General features: G+C 41.3%; 1 protein-coding gene across 1 annotated transcript in view; it reads right to left on the reverse strand.

The window, feature by feature from the left end:
* Positions 1-13,458, reverse strand: part of MAPK1 (mitogen-activated protein kinase 1) — a 30,061-nt gene that overhangs the window by 10,913 nt on the left and 5,690 nt on the right. The window lies entirely within an intron of this gene.

Raw genomic sequence — 13,458 nt, forward strand, 5'->3', positions numbered from 1 at the left:
GAACGTCAAGCATCCAGAACTCATGTGAAGACCTGCTCTACCAATAGGTGTAGCCGTTTCGGGAGGATTCCAGATTATATTGGTCATAAATGAAATTCAAGTTATTAAATCCATGGGAATTTCTGCTGCCTCAGGCGCCATCATAACTAAAAAAAGAACAAACTGCTGCCACATTACTGCAGATTAGACTAAATAAAACCAACCCAAAACACAATCTCATCTCTGGTGACCAGCAATTACTACAGATCACAGTACACAGTCATCTCCAATGACATTACCAGGTGTACTAGCTTCACTCCAAGATCCATCTAATAATGGACAGCAGTCCATTCTACTGAGGAATGAAATACATGTATGTAGGGATATTTATCCATGCTCGTACTGGTAGAAGGGCAGGAATTTCAACTTTTCCCCAGTTTACGCCTTGTCCAAGAGGGCTGGGAGTACCCTGGAGTGGGCCGGCATCGGGACAGTGCATTAGCTGTAGCCTGTGCCAGTCACTGAATAGAACTGATGCTGCTGCAAGTGCCCATCGATGACAGATCGCATTAACGCCTCTACGCATGTAAAGGCATTTTTGCTCCTGAAAAATAGTCCCAAGCGGATAAATCTGCAGGACTTTTCCCCCTCTCCTTCTGTCTGAATCACAGGCTGCAGAGGCTCCTCGATGATAGTCTTGCAGTGTAGGAGTGGGTGCAATGCGGAGGCCAGAACTTCCTGTCCTGCACCACTCTTCCGCCTCCTGGCAGAGAGGGCTCATAACGATGGGGCTCCGGAGGGGTCATCAAGTTTATACTTTCTACTTGACAGTTACCATTTTCATGTGTAGTAGGTAGAGATTGCCTGTACAAGTGTCTATTTCGCCGGATTTTGCCGGATTTGTGGCCTTAAAGCCAGTGCGGCAGATTGACGCCATTTGAAAATAGTCATGACTATGATTGGCAGGATGACACACCTGGTCAATCGTATCCATGGCTTGTTGCAATGGGCATCAATCTGCTGGATTGGCTGTTCAGCCACAAATCCGGCATTATTTCAGGGGCGCATAGCCAAAAGCCATAGTCTGGACAGGAGGGGCTGGGGAGACAGAAATCATTGGTTGTAATGATTTTCTTGTCTAAATATTCTTCTATTCACACGATATATGCCTAGGAGTTATATGCATTACCAAAAATTTCATACTCCGCCTCGGTTAAAAAAAATACTCAAAAATGTTGAAAGGAGTATTATTATCCTTCTGAAAAATTTTTATTGTGACCTCTGGGTGACATTCAGAGGGGGTACATCGAATGGGACTGTAAGACTAGCATAAACCATCTGAAATGTCTGGGATTCTGATTAATTTACAAATTTGTTTGCGGCAGGATTGCTTTAACACCTTTTCATCACAAATGTAATCAAATGCGATGCAAAACACAGTAAAAACCACCCAAGGCTCTTTAAACCTTGTACTTGAAACTCAAGAACTCCCTCAAGTTTCCAGTGTGAATAAAGAACTGGGGCATGATCACTACTTGTGCTCTATGTACTACTATAGCAGTGGGAAGTATGCAAAAACTTTTTCCAAGGTGTTAATGGAAAACAATACCTCCTTTTGCTACCTAGAAAGGCAGCCCCCTTAACACCAAGTATGACTTACAAGAAGTCTAAAGATATGATGTGGGATTAAGCCATACCAGTATATCTATTCCAGAAGGAACAGACTCCCAACTGTAGACAGCTCTGTTTCCACCTGATTGGGTCTCCTCAGTACAGTGTAGGGAACTGGATTGGCTGTGTGAGAGACTAGGGTCACTGAGGACACCCAACCAGGTCAAAACAGTGCTGTCTACAGTTGGGAGTCTGTTCCTTCTGGAATAGATATACTGGTTTGGCTTAATCCCACACCATGTTTTTAGACTAAGTAATTTTTACTTTTGTATTGAATCGTTTATAAGCCGAGGGGACGTTTTTCAGCACATTTTTTGTGCTAAAAAACTCGGCTTATACACGAGTATATACGATAGGTCATTTAACCCTTTCAGGACCTGGCCCTTTTTTGTTTTTTCATTTTCATTTTTCACTCCCCATGATCAAAAATCCATAACTTTTATTTTTCCATGTCCAGAGCTGTGTGATAACTTGTTTTCTGCGTAACAAATTGCACTTCATAGAGATGGTATTGAATATTCCATGCCGTGTACTGGGAAGCGGGGGAAAAAATTCCAAATGCAGTGAAATTGGTAAAAAAATGCATTTGTGCCGTTTTCTTGTGGGCTTGGATCTTACGGATTTCACTGTGCACCCCAAATGACGTCTACTTTATTCTTTGCGTCGGTACGATTACGGGGATAACAAATTTGTATAGATTTTATAATGTTATCATACATTTTAAAAAATTAAAACCTCCTGTACAAAATTTTTTGGGGGGATTTTGCCATCTTCTGGCACTAATAATTTTTTTTTTTACTTTGGTGTACAGAGCTGTGGGTGGTGTCGTTTTTTGCGGATTTGACTGTACGACCTTGTGATCACTTTAATAGAATTTTTAATTCTTTTTTTAAAATGACAAAAAAGAGCCATTTTCGACTTTGGGTGCGATTTTCCGTTACGGGATTAAATGCAGTGAAAAACCGTTATCATATTTTGATAGATCGGGCATTTTCGGACGCAGCGATACCTATTGTGTTTATGATTTTTACTGTTTAATCATATTTTTAACAGTTCTAGGGAAAGGGGGGTGATTTGAGTTTAAAAAAAATTATAATAAAAAACCCCTAAACTTTTTTTTATTTTTACTATTTTTCAGACTCCCTAGGGTACTTTAACCCTAGGTTGTCTGTACGATCCTATCATATACTGCCATACTACAGATTTTACTCCTCATACATTACAATGTGCTAATAGCACATTGTAATGCATGAGTTAACCCGAAGTAGCCTCGGGTCTTCGTGAGACTCGACGCTACCATGGCGACGGATTTCTGCTCCCCGATGACGTCACGGGGAGCGACGATCCTCGAAAAGATGGCGGCGCCGCCATCTTTTTGAAGCCGCCGGCGATCAGCGGGAAAACACAATGTGCAAAGACTTACCGGCTATGGAGAGGGCTCAGCGCTTGAGCCCTCTCCATGCACCGGCGGCCGACCCGTGATGTGCTATTACGTCACGGGTCGTGAACGGGTTAATACAGCACACAAAAATGTAAAAGCAGTAGACTTACAGATGCAACCATTCTGACTACAACTTGAAACTGAACAGTGAGCTGACAACAGCTATTAGTACATTTACATACCCCCACACAGCTCAAGGAGGCAGATCACACAACAAACATCTCTCCTAAATATAGATCAATAAGAGAAGAAAGTGCAGATTCAAACTATCAAAGAGAAGCAGCGCAAAAGTACGGCCATTCAAAATCCTACTGCAACTAGTAGAAATTAAAAAAAATAAATAAAATAAAAGTAACACCGATTGTGTAAATGCTAGGGAGGCAGCACATAATTTTCCAATTGACAGCAATCCAAAATGTAAAACAAAATTCTGGATTCTCTTTATTGTGAAATTTCGGGTTGTAGTTCACGACCCTTCATTAGGTTTAAAATGTAAGAATACTTAATGATGTTGTGTATTCTATTCAGGTATATTACATGTGTTAATTCAAGGTTCTAATGTTTAAAAAGTAAAGTAAAGTAATGACAGACAGCTTCAGGGTTTTCTCTGTATGGGACTTTAACTCTTACTGATGCGGCCTGAAAAGGCTCCAGTGAACAGGTATTTTTAGTGAATTTTCCTAAGCACCACTTTAAGGGTCATAACTTTTGTTTTTTTGCATGTTGCCTTTAAATTTTTGCTGTGTTTTTTTCGGGACACAGAGCTAGTTAAAAAGGCAAGTTTTAACTTTATAAATTTATAATAATTTTTATTCTTATTTTCAAATTAACTCAAAATGAACATAAAACAACTATGTGGACCACCCGCTGACTATAGACATCGCTGCAGTTTTTGCTGCTCCCGCGCTAGCAGGTCTTGGTCTCCAGGTGCTCCTGGTTAACAAGGGATTGTTGGGGAACCACCTGACAACTACCTCAATTCGATAAACTTCAGGTTCTCAGTGACACCGTCAGCCCACTCATTGATGTCACCAGCCTGGAACACAGTGCAGTCAGTACATTCGCAAATGCGAGATCCAAGGTTTTCTAATCTATTGTTGCAACATTACATAATGGTAGAAGACAGTCAGGGATACAGCTTTATTCTGGGATACTGCATGATTGAAATCAACAAGTAGAAGAAAACGTTAGGCTACAATCACACAATCGTATGGGCGCCGTACAAGCGGTTGCAAGTTTTTCGTCCACATATATGTCCCCCATAGGCGCCTATGGGGTCTGGGCTCGGAACGGTGAGCACAACGTGTGGTCACTGTACAGTAGCCGTAAAAAGGATGGAATATGCTCTATCTTTGGCCGTGCGGCACTTTTTTCTATGGAGAGGGAAGGGGTGAGCAGTGCTCATCCCCCCTCCTCTCCAACGCATCTGACGTGTGCCTGGACGCTGGGGACACGTTTTTGTAAATGCAGCCTTAGGCGTTTTTTTTTTTGTGCACCGATACTATGCAGGGTTTGTGCTTCTAAACACGGGTATATAAATAACAACCACAAGGGCTAATGCAGATTTCATGGGCAAATAAAATCATATTCCTACCATTAGCAGTTCATCAGTGCTGTTTTTATTAGTGGTGTTGGAAATAGCATTATTTTACTTTTCTGTAAAAACTACATTTAATGTCACATAATTAACAATCAGAATGCTAAATACCAATCATATGTGGTGACTTGGCATTAGGCTTAATAAATCAACAGCAGCACATTCAAGGTTCTCTAAATCCCCAGCCAAATGTATTCATTTCCAATAGGTAGGGCAGTGGTGGCGTACCTATGGCACGGGTGCCAGAGGTGGCACTCGGAGCCATTTCTGTGGGCACTCAGACCATCACCCCAGGACAGAGTTCACCAAATAGGACCAAATCCACCAAGTCCCAGGCAACTTAAGAGATGCTGCTCTCAGCGCTATTTTAAAGCAACATTTCATTGGCTGTTAGGAACTGTGGGAAAAGTGAGAAGGTGTTGACAGAACTGCAATATCTTTGGAGGTCATCCTGCTGTACCCACCATTCTTTCTCTACAGAGAGTGTGAATTTGCTCTCCTTCTTTCTACTGTATTGGTTGCCTCGGGGGGGGGGGGGGGGGGGGGGGGGGGGGGGGGGGGGCCATACAATTGAAAGATGTGGAAGAACAGGTAGCAATACTTACGGGAAAATAAGCAGATTTTGGTTGTAGTATGGGCACTCAGTCTCCAAAAGGTTTGCCATCACTGAGGTAGGGGGACGAGTGGTTGAGGGAAATCTCTGGCTTACTTCACGTTAGAGCAACAGATCAGGCATGTTAGATAAAGCTAAGATTGTTTTGGCTCTAACAGCAAAGGAGCCGATCCATGCGAGATCTGATTGTTACATAATGGGGTAGATAACCCCTTTAAAATTGTTTAAAAAAAAATAGATATAGAAAAAAAAAAGTACAGACATTCAGAAAAGTCTGTTATAAAGTCAATTCAGGAGCAGCACCTGCACTGCCAAATGTTAATATTTAACATTGTCAAAGTTAAACTACAAGACATATCTACATGCCCTGCCAGCAAACATAAAAGGGTGCGGCAAGCCATTAGAAAACACTTAATGAAACCATTGTATCCAACGATAGAGATAATTTGTCACAGCATAACATTACTTCCACCGGCATTCATTACAATGTCTTATAACACAACTAAACTTTCAACAGCATTGTATAAATCAGAAGTGCAGATAAATAGTAAACTTTGTAATATACTTCTATAAAGAAATATCTTCCTTTGTGAATCTGATGATGAATAAAAGAAGGCAGAACAAGTACAATGTCTTGCCCAGTGGGGGATGGTAAAAAGCATACACACACACATATATACTAGAGTATAAGTCGACCCAAGTACAAGCCGAGACCCCCAATTTTAACACCAAAAACTGGGAAAACCTATTGACTCGAGTATAAGTCGAGGGTGGGAAATGCATTGGTTACACACCCAGTAGTATATAGCCAGCCCAACCTTGCCCCCCCCCAGTAGTATATAGCCAGCCCAGCCTGCCCCCCCCCCAGTAGTATACAGCTAGGCCAGCCTCCAATGCACAGCCCGGCTCCTATTCTGTCTTCTTTCTTCTGTTTAACAGCCTGCAGGGCTGGCAGGCGTATACTATGACGCGGCCACTGCTGACGTCATACTATGCACCGGCCGGGAAGAAACATTGCCGCGCCCTGTAGGCTGTTACGGACGAAAGAAGACAGGCACGGAAGACAGAAGAGGGGCCGCGCTAACATCGGGGGGCCGCACAGGCATCGGGGTTCACCGGAAGGTGAGTATACAAGTTTTTTTTTTTTTTTAAGTGTTGGGCTCCTGTTATTGACCCGTGTATAAGCAGAGTTGAGGATTTTCAGCACAATTTTTTGTTCAGCACATCTCAGCTTACACACGAGTATATACGGTACTACTGAGACACGTAGACTCCGCAACCTCAGCACAAACAGATGAGTGGTAGATTACCGTACCGCTGGTTACGGAAGCCCCGTTGGTAACAATCTATAATGACAACTTTGTAAAATTGCACAATTATAAAATTTTACCAAGTTATTGTCACTATAGATTATCCCCCTCCATGTAAGGAGTGCAATTTTTGTAAAATGGTCAGTCATTCACGTGTTTGGCATGCTGACTATCCCCGCATGGCCTAAATAAAGCCTTACATTTTAAGGCAAGTACATGGTACTCTTGCTTTTCTTGGCTTCAATGTTGTAAAAAAAAAAAAAAAAAAAATCAATTTGTAAACTTCTATGCAAATCACCTGAGACAAATGTCAATGTCCAATTCATGTGTGGGGCGGCTTCTCAGCCAAGGGAATCGGCTCTCACAATCTTGCCCAAAAACACATCCACAAATAAAGATGGTACCAGAATGTCCTCCAAGAGCAACTTCTCCCAACCATCCAAGAGGAGTTTGGTGATCATTAAAGCCTTTTCCAGCATGATGGAGCACCTTGCCATAAAGCAAAGGTGATAAATAAATGGCTCAGGGAACAAAACAGAGATTTTGGGTCCATGGCCTGGAAACTCCCCAGATCTTAATCCCATTGAGAACTTGTGGTCAATCATCAAGAGACGGGTGGACAAACAAAAATCAACAAATTGTGACAAAATACAAGCATTGATGGTGCAAGAATGGACGGCTATCAGTCAGGATTTGGTCCTGAAGTTGATGGAGAGCTGCCAGGAAGAATTGCTGAGGTCCTGAAGAAGAAGGGTCAACACTCCAAATATTGACTTGCTGCATTAACTCCTTCTAACTGGCAATAAAAGCTTCATATCAAAGCTTTGCATAGTAGCAAATGCTAGATTTCCTTTAAATAGGAAACAGTCTTTACAAGCCACAGGATGGTGCCAGTTCCATATGCTTTTTTGATACAGTGGGTACAGGAAGTATTCAGAGCCCTTTAAATTTTCTGTTTCATTGCAGCCAATTGGCAAGATAAAAAAAATTCTTTATTTTGCTCATTAATGTACAATCTGCACCCCACCTTGACAGAAAAAATTACATTTATTAAACAAGAAATAATGAAATGTCTCAGTGTGGCAAGTATTCTGACCCTTTGCTGTGAGTCATTTAACTCACATGCTGTCCATTTCCTTCTGATCCTCCTTGAGATGGTTCTACCCTTTCATTGGAGTCCAGCTGTGTTTAAACTGATTGGACTTGTATAGATAGGAGTGTGACTTTCCTAATGAAGACCTCACAGCTCACAGTGCATGTCACAGCACATGAGAATCATCAGGTCCAAGTAGCTGCCCAAGAAGCTCAGAGACGGTGTCTAAGCTCCAGATATGCAGTAGGGAAATGGGAGGATGTTCCAAAGTCAACTATCACTGCAGCCTACCACCTGTTGGGGCTTTATGGCAAAATAACTTTTCTGATCTTACCAATTGGCTCCAAACAGAGTGAAACATTTAAAGGGGTCTGAATACTTCCTTAGCTACTGTATATATTTACAAACAGTCCCTAGATGGTTTAATCTTCTCGCAGAGCTGAATTATCATGGGAAATATTTTCTAGGTGTGTGGAAAGAGTTAATCATTAGCCTCCTTAGGAAGTGGTTGTACCTGCCAAAATACTCACTTTTTAACAGTATTAAAATATAAAACCTATAGAAATTAGTTAGTTCAATGTTCTCATGGACCAAGGGATAAAAGAATTTATTGTTATGTTATTTTGACTATACTGTGAAAGCTGTCAAAATAAAGCCGACAACAGTCAAATTTGACAGAATTTGCAATACTTTTCCAGTTTCAAAGTACAGTGAATGGAATATTAAATGGTGCCACTAAAAAGCCACACATTATGCCTTTTGAGGTTGGGAAATGCACAACAAAATGTAAAACTCATCTGGAAAGTATATTGTAAAATTTTATAATGTAAACGTGTCCACGCTGAAATAGGAACAAAGGCCCTTAACTTTTATCCCATCCCACCACAACTCCTGCTATATCCATACACAGTGGGTGTCAGCTGTATAACAGCAGTATTAGGCCACATTTACAATGCTATATTGAATTTACATTGTGGGTCCTGTGTCCCATTGTTTGTGGCCTGTATGACATCCATCGAAAGTGACTGCCTGGGATAAAAAGATGGGCAAAAATAAGACCTGCCCTATATTTTGCAGTGCGGCATGTCTGCATGTTCCCAGTGATGGATACATTCACAGTGCATTGTACAACAGAAGTCAAATGGGCCATGAAATAACCGCTGTTTGTGCAAAGAACTCTCAGGAAAGGAACACTTGTGTGCATGAGTATTATGAGGTTCAGAAGCCCATTCCTCTACTGTGACAGTGTTCGATAAAACAAGTCGCACCCGGGCGGGGATCTAGTGACTTCAGTGATAACCCCAGTTTTCCCAAAGAAGCAGACTGGGTTAATAGGCATACAGGGAAGAAGCCATGTGCATCCACTCTGCATGTCTGTGTAACTGGTGACAGTCATCTAATGGGCTTTTCTCAGTAAATCACTGCTACATGTGATATGTATATAAAACAGCAGGGAGCAATGTGCTCCCTGCTAACTCCTGTAAAAATGTAATAAAATGAAAAGTAAATTTTAATAAAACTCAAAAAAACCTGGTCTGGGTGCCTACATAAATAGCCATTTTAAACTCCTATGAAGTATATGTATTATTGAAAAATACAATAAAGCTAAATATACTACTTAATGGAAAGGGGAGTATGTTTCAAAAAAAATTGTGCAACCTATATGTAGCTTTTGCCATAACCATCTGCCAACAGGACCACACAAATATGATTTATTCCAAATCCTACATATAGGAAATGCAGTCACATTTACAACAAGCATGCTTATGTAATTGCTCTAGCGTAAGCAGTCGCTAGGCAACTATGATGCTCCCCAATGGGCTTGATACCTGGAACCATTTTGTACCAGTAATACTTCACTAGTAGTTATGGAATTTCATCTGCATAAGGGAATAATGGGATATTTTAAAATGGGTAAAAATAGGTTTGTAATAGAAGCCACAAACTCAGCAAATCCCTCTGGTCAAGTTCTGATGATAAACAGGTCTCTGCTTTCCACTGAACAAAGTGATCACTTCTTCAGTTTTATGCAATTCTTAGGCTTTGATTTTGGTTTAAGTCTGGGACCACCAGAAATGTCCCTTACCAATTTCCTGAACAACAAATTTAAAAAATGGGCACTTCAGAATTTTACCATGGCAAAATAAGAAAGTTTGTTGAAAGGTAAATGATTGTGAGGATCTCATCCACTCTGGTTTGGAGTGAACTTGGTTTAAAGATTTATTTTCATGAAACACATTGGAGGGCATGTATTAGGCCATACCAGTTTTCTGATCTGCCCGTTAATAACCCACAACATGTGCCATAAACGTCAGCTTGGATTAGAGGTAGGCCCTACTACATCAGGCTGTCAGGAGGGCTTGTGTTTAACTGAAACTACTGACCTAGGCCCTTTCCATTACTCATTACATGGGAGTTATCTAGAAGTGATCATACCATTTTTAAGGGTTGTTTTTGGTTTTGACTCCACTTATCTTTGGTAGCACCAGATTTCACCATTAGTTTTTAGATTTTCAGGACCATTTCCACCAGGGCTGTGGAGTTGGTAAGCCAATTTTTTTGTCTCCATCTCCATAGCCCAGTTTTCTTGGTCACTCAATTGCGGCATATTCCTTCTGTTTCATTTTCATCTGACCTGTAGCGATTGAGATTCTCTCCCGAGTGTGGATGTAAAGTGCAGCCACATTCATCACAGCTAAAAGCCTCGAAGAGGATCCACAATCCACGCCGACAGGCCACATTCAGCCTGTCAAGCCCTGAGGTGCAGTTGCACCCTGCTGACGATGAATGTAATGAAAGCTTGTATAACTGATGGAAGCGTTTATGGGCCTAAACGTCCTTACTACTTCCGCACTTGCTGCTCCTCTTGGGGGTGTCTAGTACCATCTTCATAATCTGCTCTGGGGGGTCTCCAGTGCCATTATCCAATTTCTATGCAGTGTTTAATTGCTAGGGTGGTATTCATTGCTGTCCTGTGATATTTATAATTTCTGGGGTGGCATTTTGTGCTAGTTACTGATGCGGCCCATTAAAGTTGAGCAGTACGACAATGTACAACAAATGACTCCACAGCCCTGGTTCCCAAATAAATACAAATTTACACAGCCGATTCTCTAGAGACGTAATACGGTACCGTATGTACTCAAGTAAAGCAGCAGTTTTCAGCAGAAAAAAAAAGTGCTGAAAAACAAACTCAGCTTGTACTCGAGTAAAGAAAAGAAATAAAGTCACAACTCACCTTTCTGGCGCCCCCCACAGGTCTTCAACAGTGACAACAGTGTGCGCCGGCCAGGCTGCGTTGATGGCCCCATCATTGACCTGAGGACCTGCCCGAGCTGTTGGAATGCTGAGTACTTAGTTTTTTTGTTTTTCTTTTTGCCACTGCACAAACTGGGGGCAGGCTATATAGTACACGGGGGCTTGCTATATACATATATACTCGAGTATAAGCCTAGTTTTTCAGCACAAAAAAAAATGTGCTGAAAACCCCAAACTCACCTTTCCGGCGACCACTATATATCTTCTGTGCGATCTGTCGGGCAGGGGCTGGCAGGCTATACACACCGGGGCAGGGGCTGGCAGGCTATACACACTGGGGAGGCTGTGACCAATGCATTTCCCACCCTCTACTTATACTCTAGTCAGTGCGATTAGGGATATCAAATTTATTAAAATTTTATTAGGTTTTAATATGTAAAAAAAATTAAAACCTATTAACTGTAAATTGTATTTATATTAGAAAATGTATTTACAATGAACGCCCCTCAATTGTCAGGTTCATAACAACCTTGTATAAGAGGATATTGTCTTATTTTACCCATACTGTGGAGGACAAAAAAAAAAATTAAGAATATGAAACTATTATATAAAAAATATTTATAATTTTAGAGAGTGTATAACCTCCAAAAGTATTTTTTTTTTTTTTTTTTTTTTTTAAATCAAAGTCTGATGAAACCAATACAGGCGGTCCCCTACTTAAGGACACCCGACTTACAGACAACCCATAGTTACAGACAGACCCCTCTGCCCCATGTGACCTCTGGTGAAGCTCTCTGGATGCTTTACTATAGTCCCAGACTGCAATGATCAGCTGTAAGATGTCTGTAATGAAGCTTTATTGATAATTCTTGGTCCAATTACACCAAAAATTTTGAAACTCCAATTGTCACTGGGGCAAAAGAAAAAAAATTGTCTAAAACTTCCATTATAAAATATACAGTTTCGACTTGCATACAAATTCAACTTAAGAACAAACCTCCAGACCCTATCTTGTATGTAACCCGGGGACTGCCTGTATAAACATAATCGTATCCCACAAAAATAAGCCCTAATAATGCTCTTTAAAATGAGGAATAAGAAAAAGAAGTGTACATGTTATCACATTTCTTATATTTTAGGGCAAACCACAAATTTAGAAAATAAAACTGCAGTTTTATTCTGCTTCTACACAGGAAATGTTTATCATGATTTTTTTTATTAAAAAAAAAAAATTTAAAAAACCCTCATACGTCATGTAACTAATGTCATGTAAATACATCCATATTAAGTACTGTTAAAATCATGCTAATGATCCCGATTGGTTCTATAGGTGGCGTTTCCAGTTGTTACAATGAGCACATTTCTCACCCACCCACCGTCTCCTTTTCCTGTGTAATCTAGCAGGAAGTGCAGGGGGAGAGGAAACCTGCTCTTCTCATTGTAACAGCCTGTGAAAAACATCACTGAGGGGACCTTAGGCTCATTAGCATAATTTTAAAAGTTTAGGAGGAAAGAGGACATGGATACCAGATATAGGAAGATTACCACAGTCACTGTGCCCGGATCTATGAGTGCCCCTGGTTTATCATGCTGGATTTTGATGGCAGATTTCCCTTTACAGTGAATATCTCTGGTCCTCTTGCACCTAGAAACACAAACCTGGAACCCAACAAAAGGGGAGATCTTTTTTCATATGACACCAGAATTGTGATTATAGGTGGCAAAAATCCAAAGTTTAGGCGTTCAAAAACTAGAACATATCAGAATGAAAGTGTTAAAGGTGTGGTACACCTAACAAACCAGTAATAGCCTCTGACTCTGTAGCACAGAGGGGCTCTGGTAACACTCCCAGGGCCCTTCTGGCTCATTAGCATAATTTTAAAAGTTGCTTTTAGAAGGAAGGAGGCCATGGATACCAAGTATAAGAAGATTACCACAGTCACAGCGCCTGGACCCAACAGCAAGTACCCCTTATCATGCTCGATCTACCGTATATACTCGAGTATAAGCCAAGGCCCCCAATTTTACCACCAAAACTGGGAAAACTTATTAACTCGAGTACAAGCCGAGGGTGGAAAATGCATTGGTCTTAGCCCCCTTGAGTATACAGCCAGCCCCCTTGAGTATACAGCCAGCCCCGTTCGCCAAGCACATAAAAAAAAACCTTCCATGCTCACCTACAGGCGGCTTACTGATGCTCTGTTTCGCACGGCCGGTCTTCTCTGTGTTGTATCAGCCGGCAGATACGTGTCCACGCGATCTGCCGGCTGGGGCACAATATCACGTGGCGGTGTCGCCGCTGATGATGGCATCAGCGGCGACACCGTCACGTGATATTGTGCGCCATGCTGCAGATCTCAGACCACCGGGCCTCCGGAGGGAGAGTATGGAAGTTTTTGTTTTTTTATTGACTCGTGTATAAGCTGAGGGGAGGTTTTTCAGCACATTTTTTGTGCTGAAAAAAAAAACAACAGCTTATACACGAGTATATGTTGA

The sequence above is a fragment of the Engystomops pustulosus genome, chromosome 1, assembly GCF_040894005.1.
Source record: "Engystomops pustulosus chromosome 1, aEngPut4.maternal, whole genome shotgun sequence".
NCBI classification, from domain to species: Eukaryota; Metazoa; Chordata; class Amphibia; order Anura; family Leptodactylidae; genus Engystomops; species Engystomops pustulosus.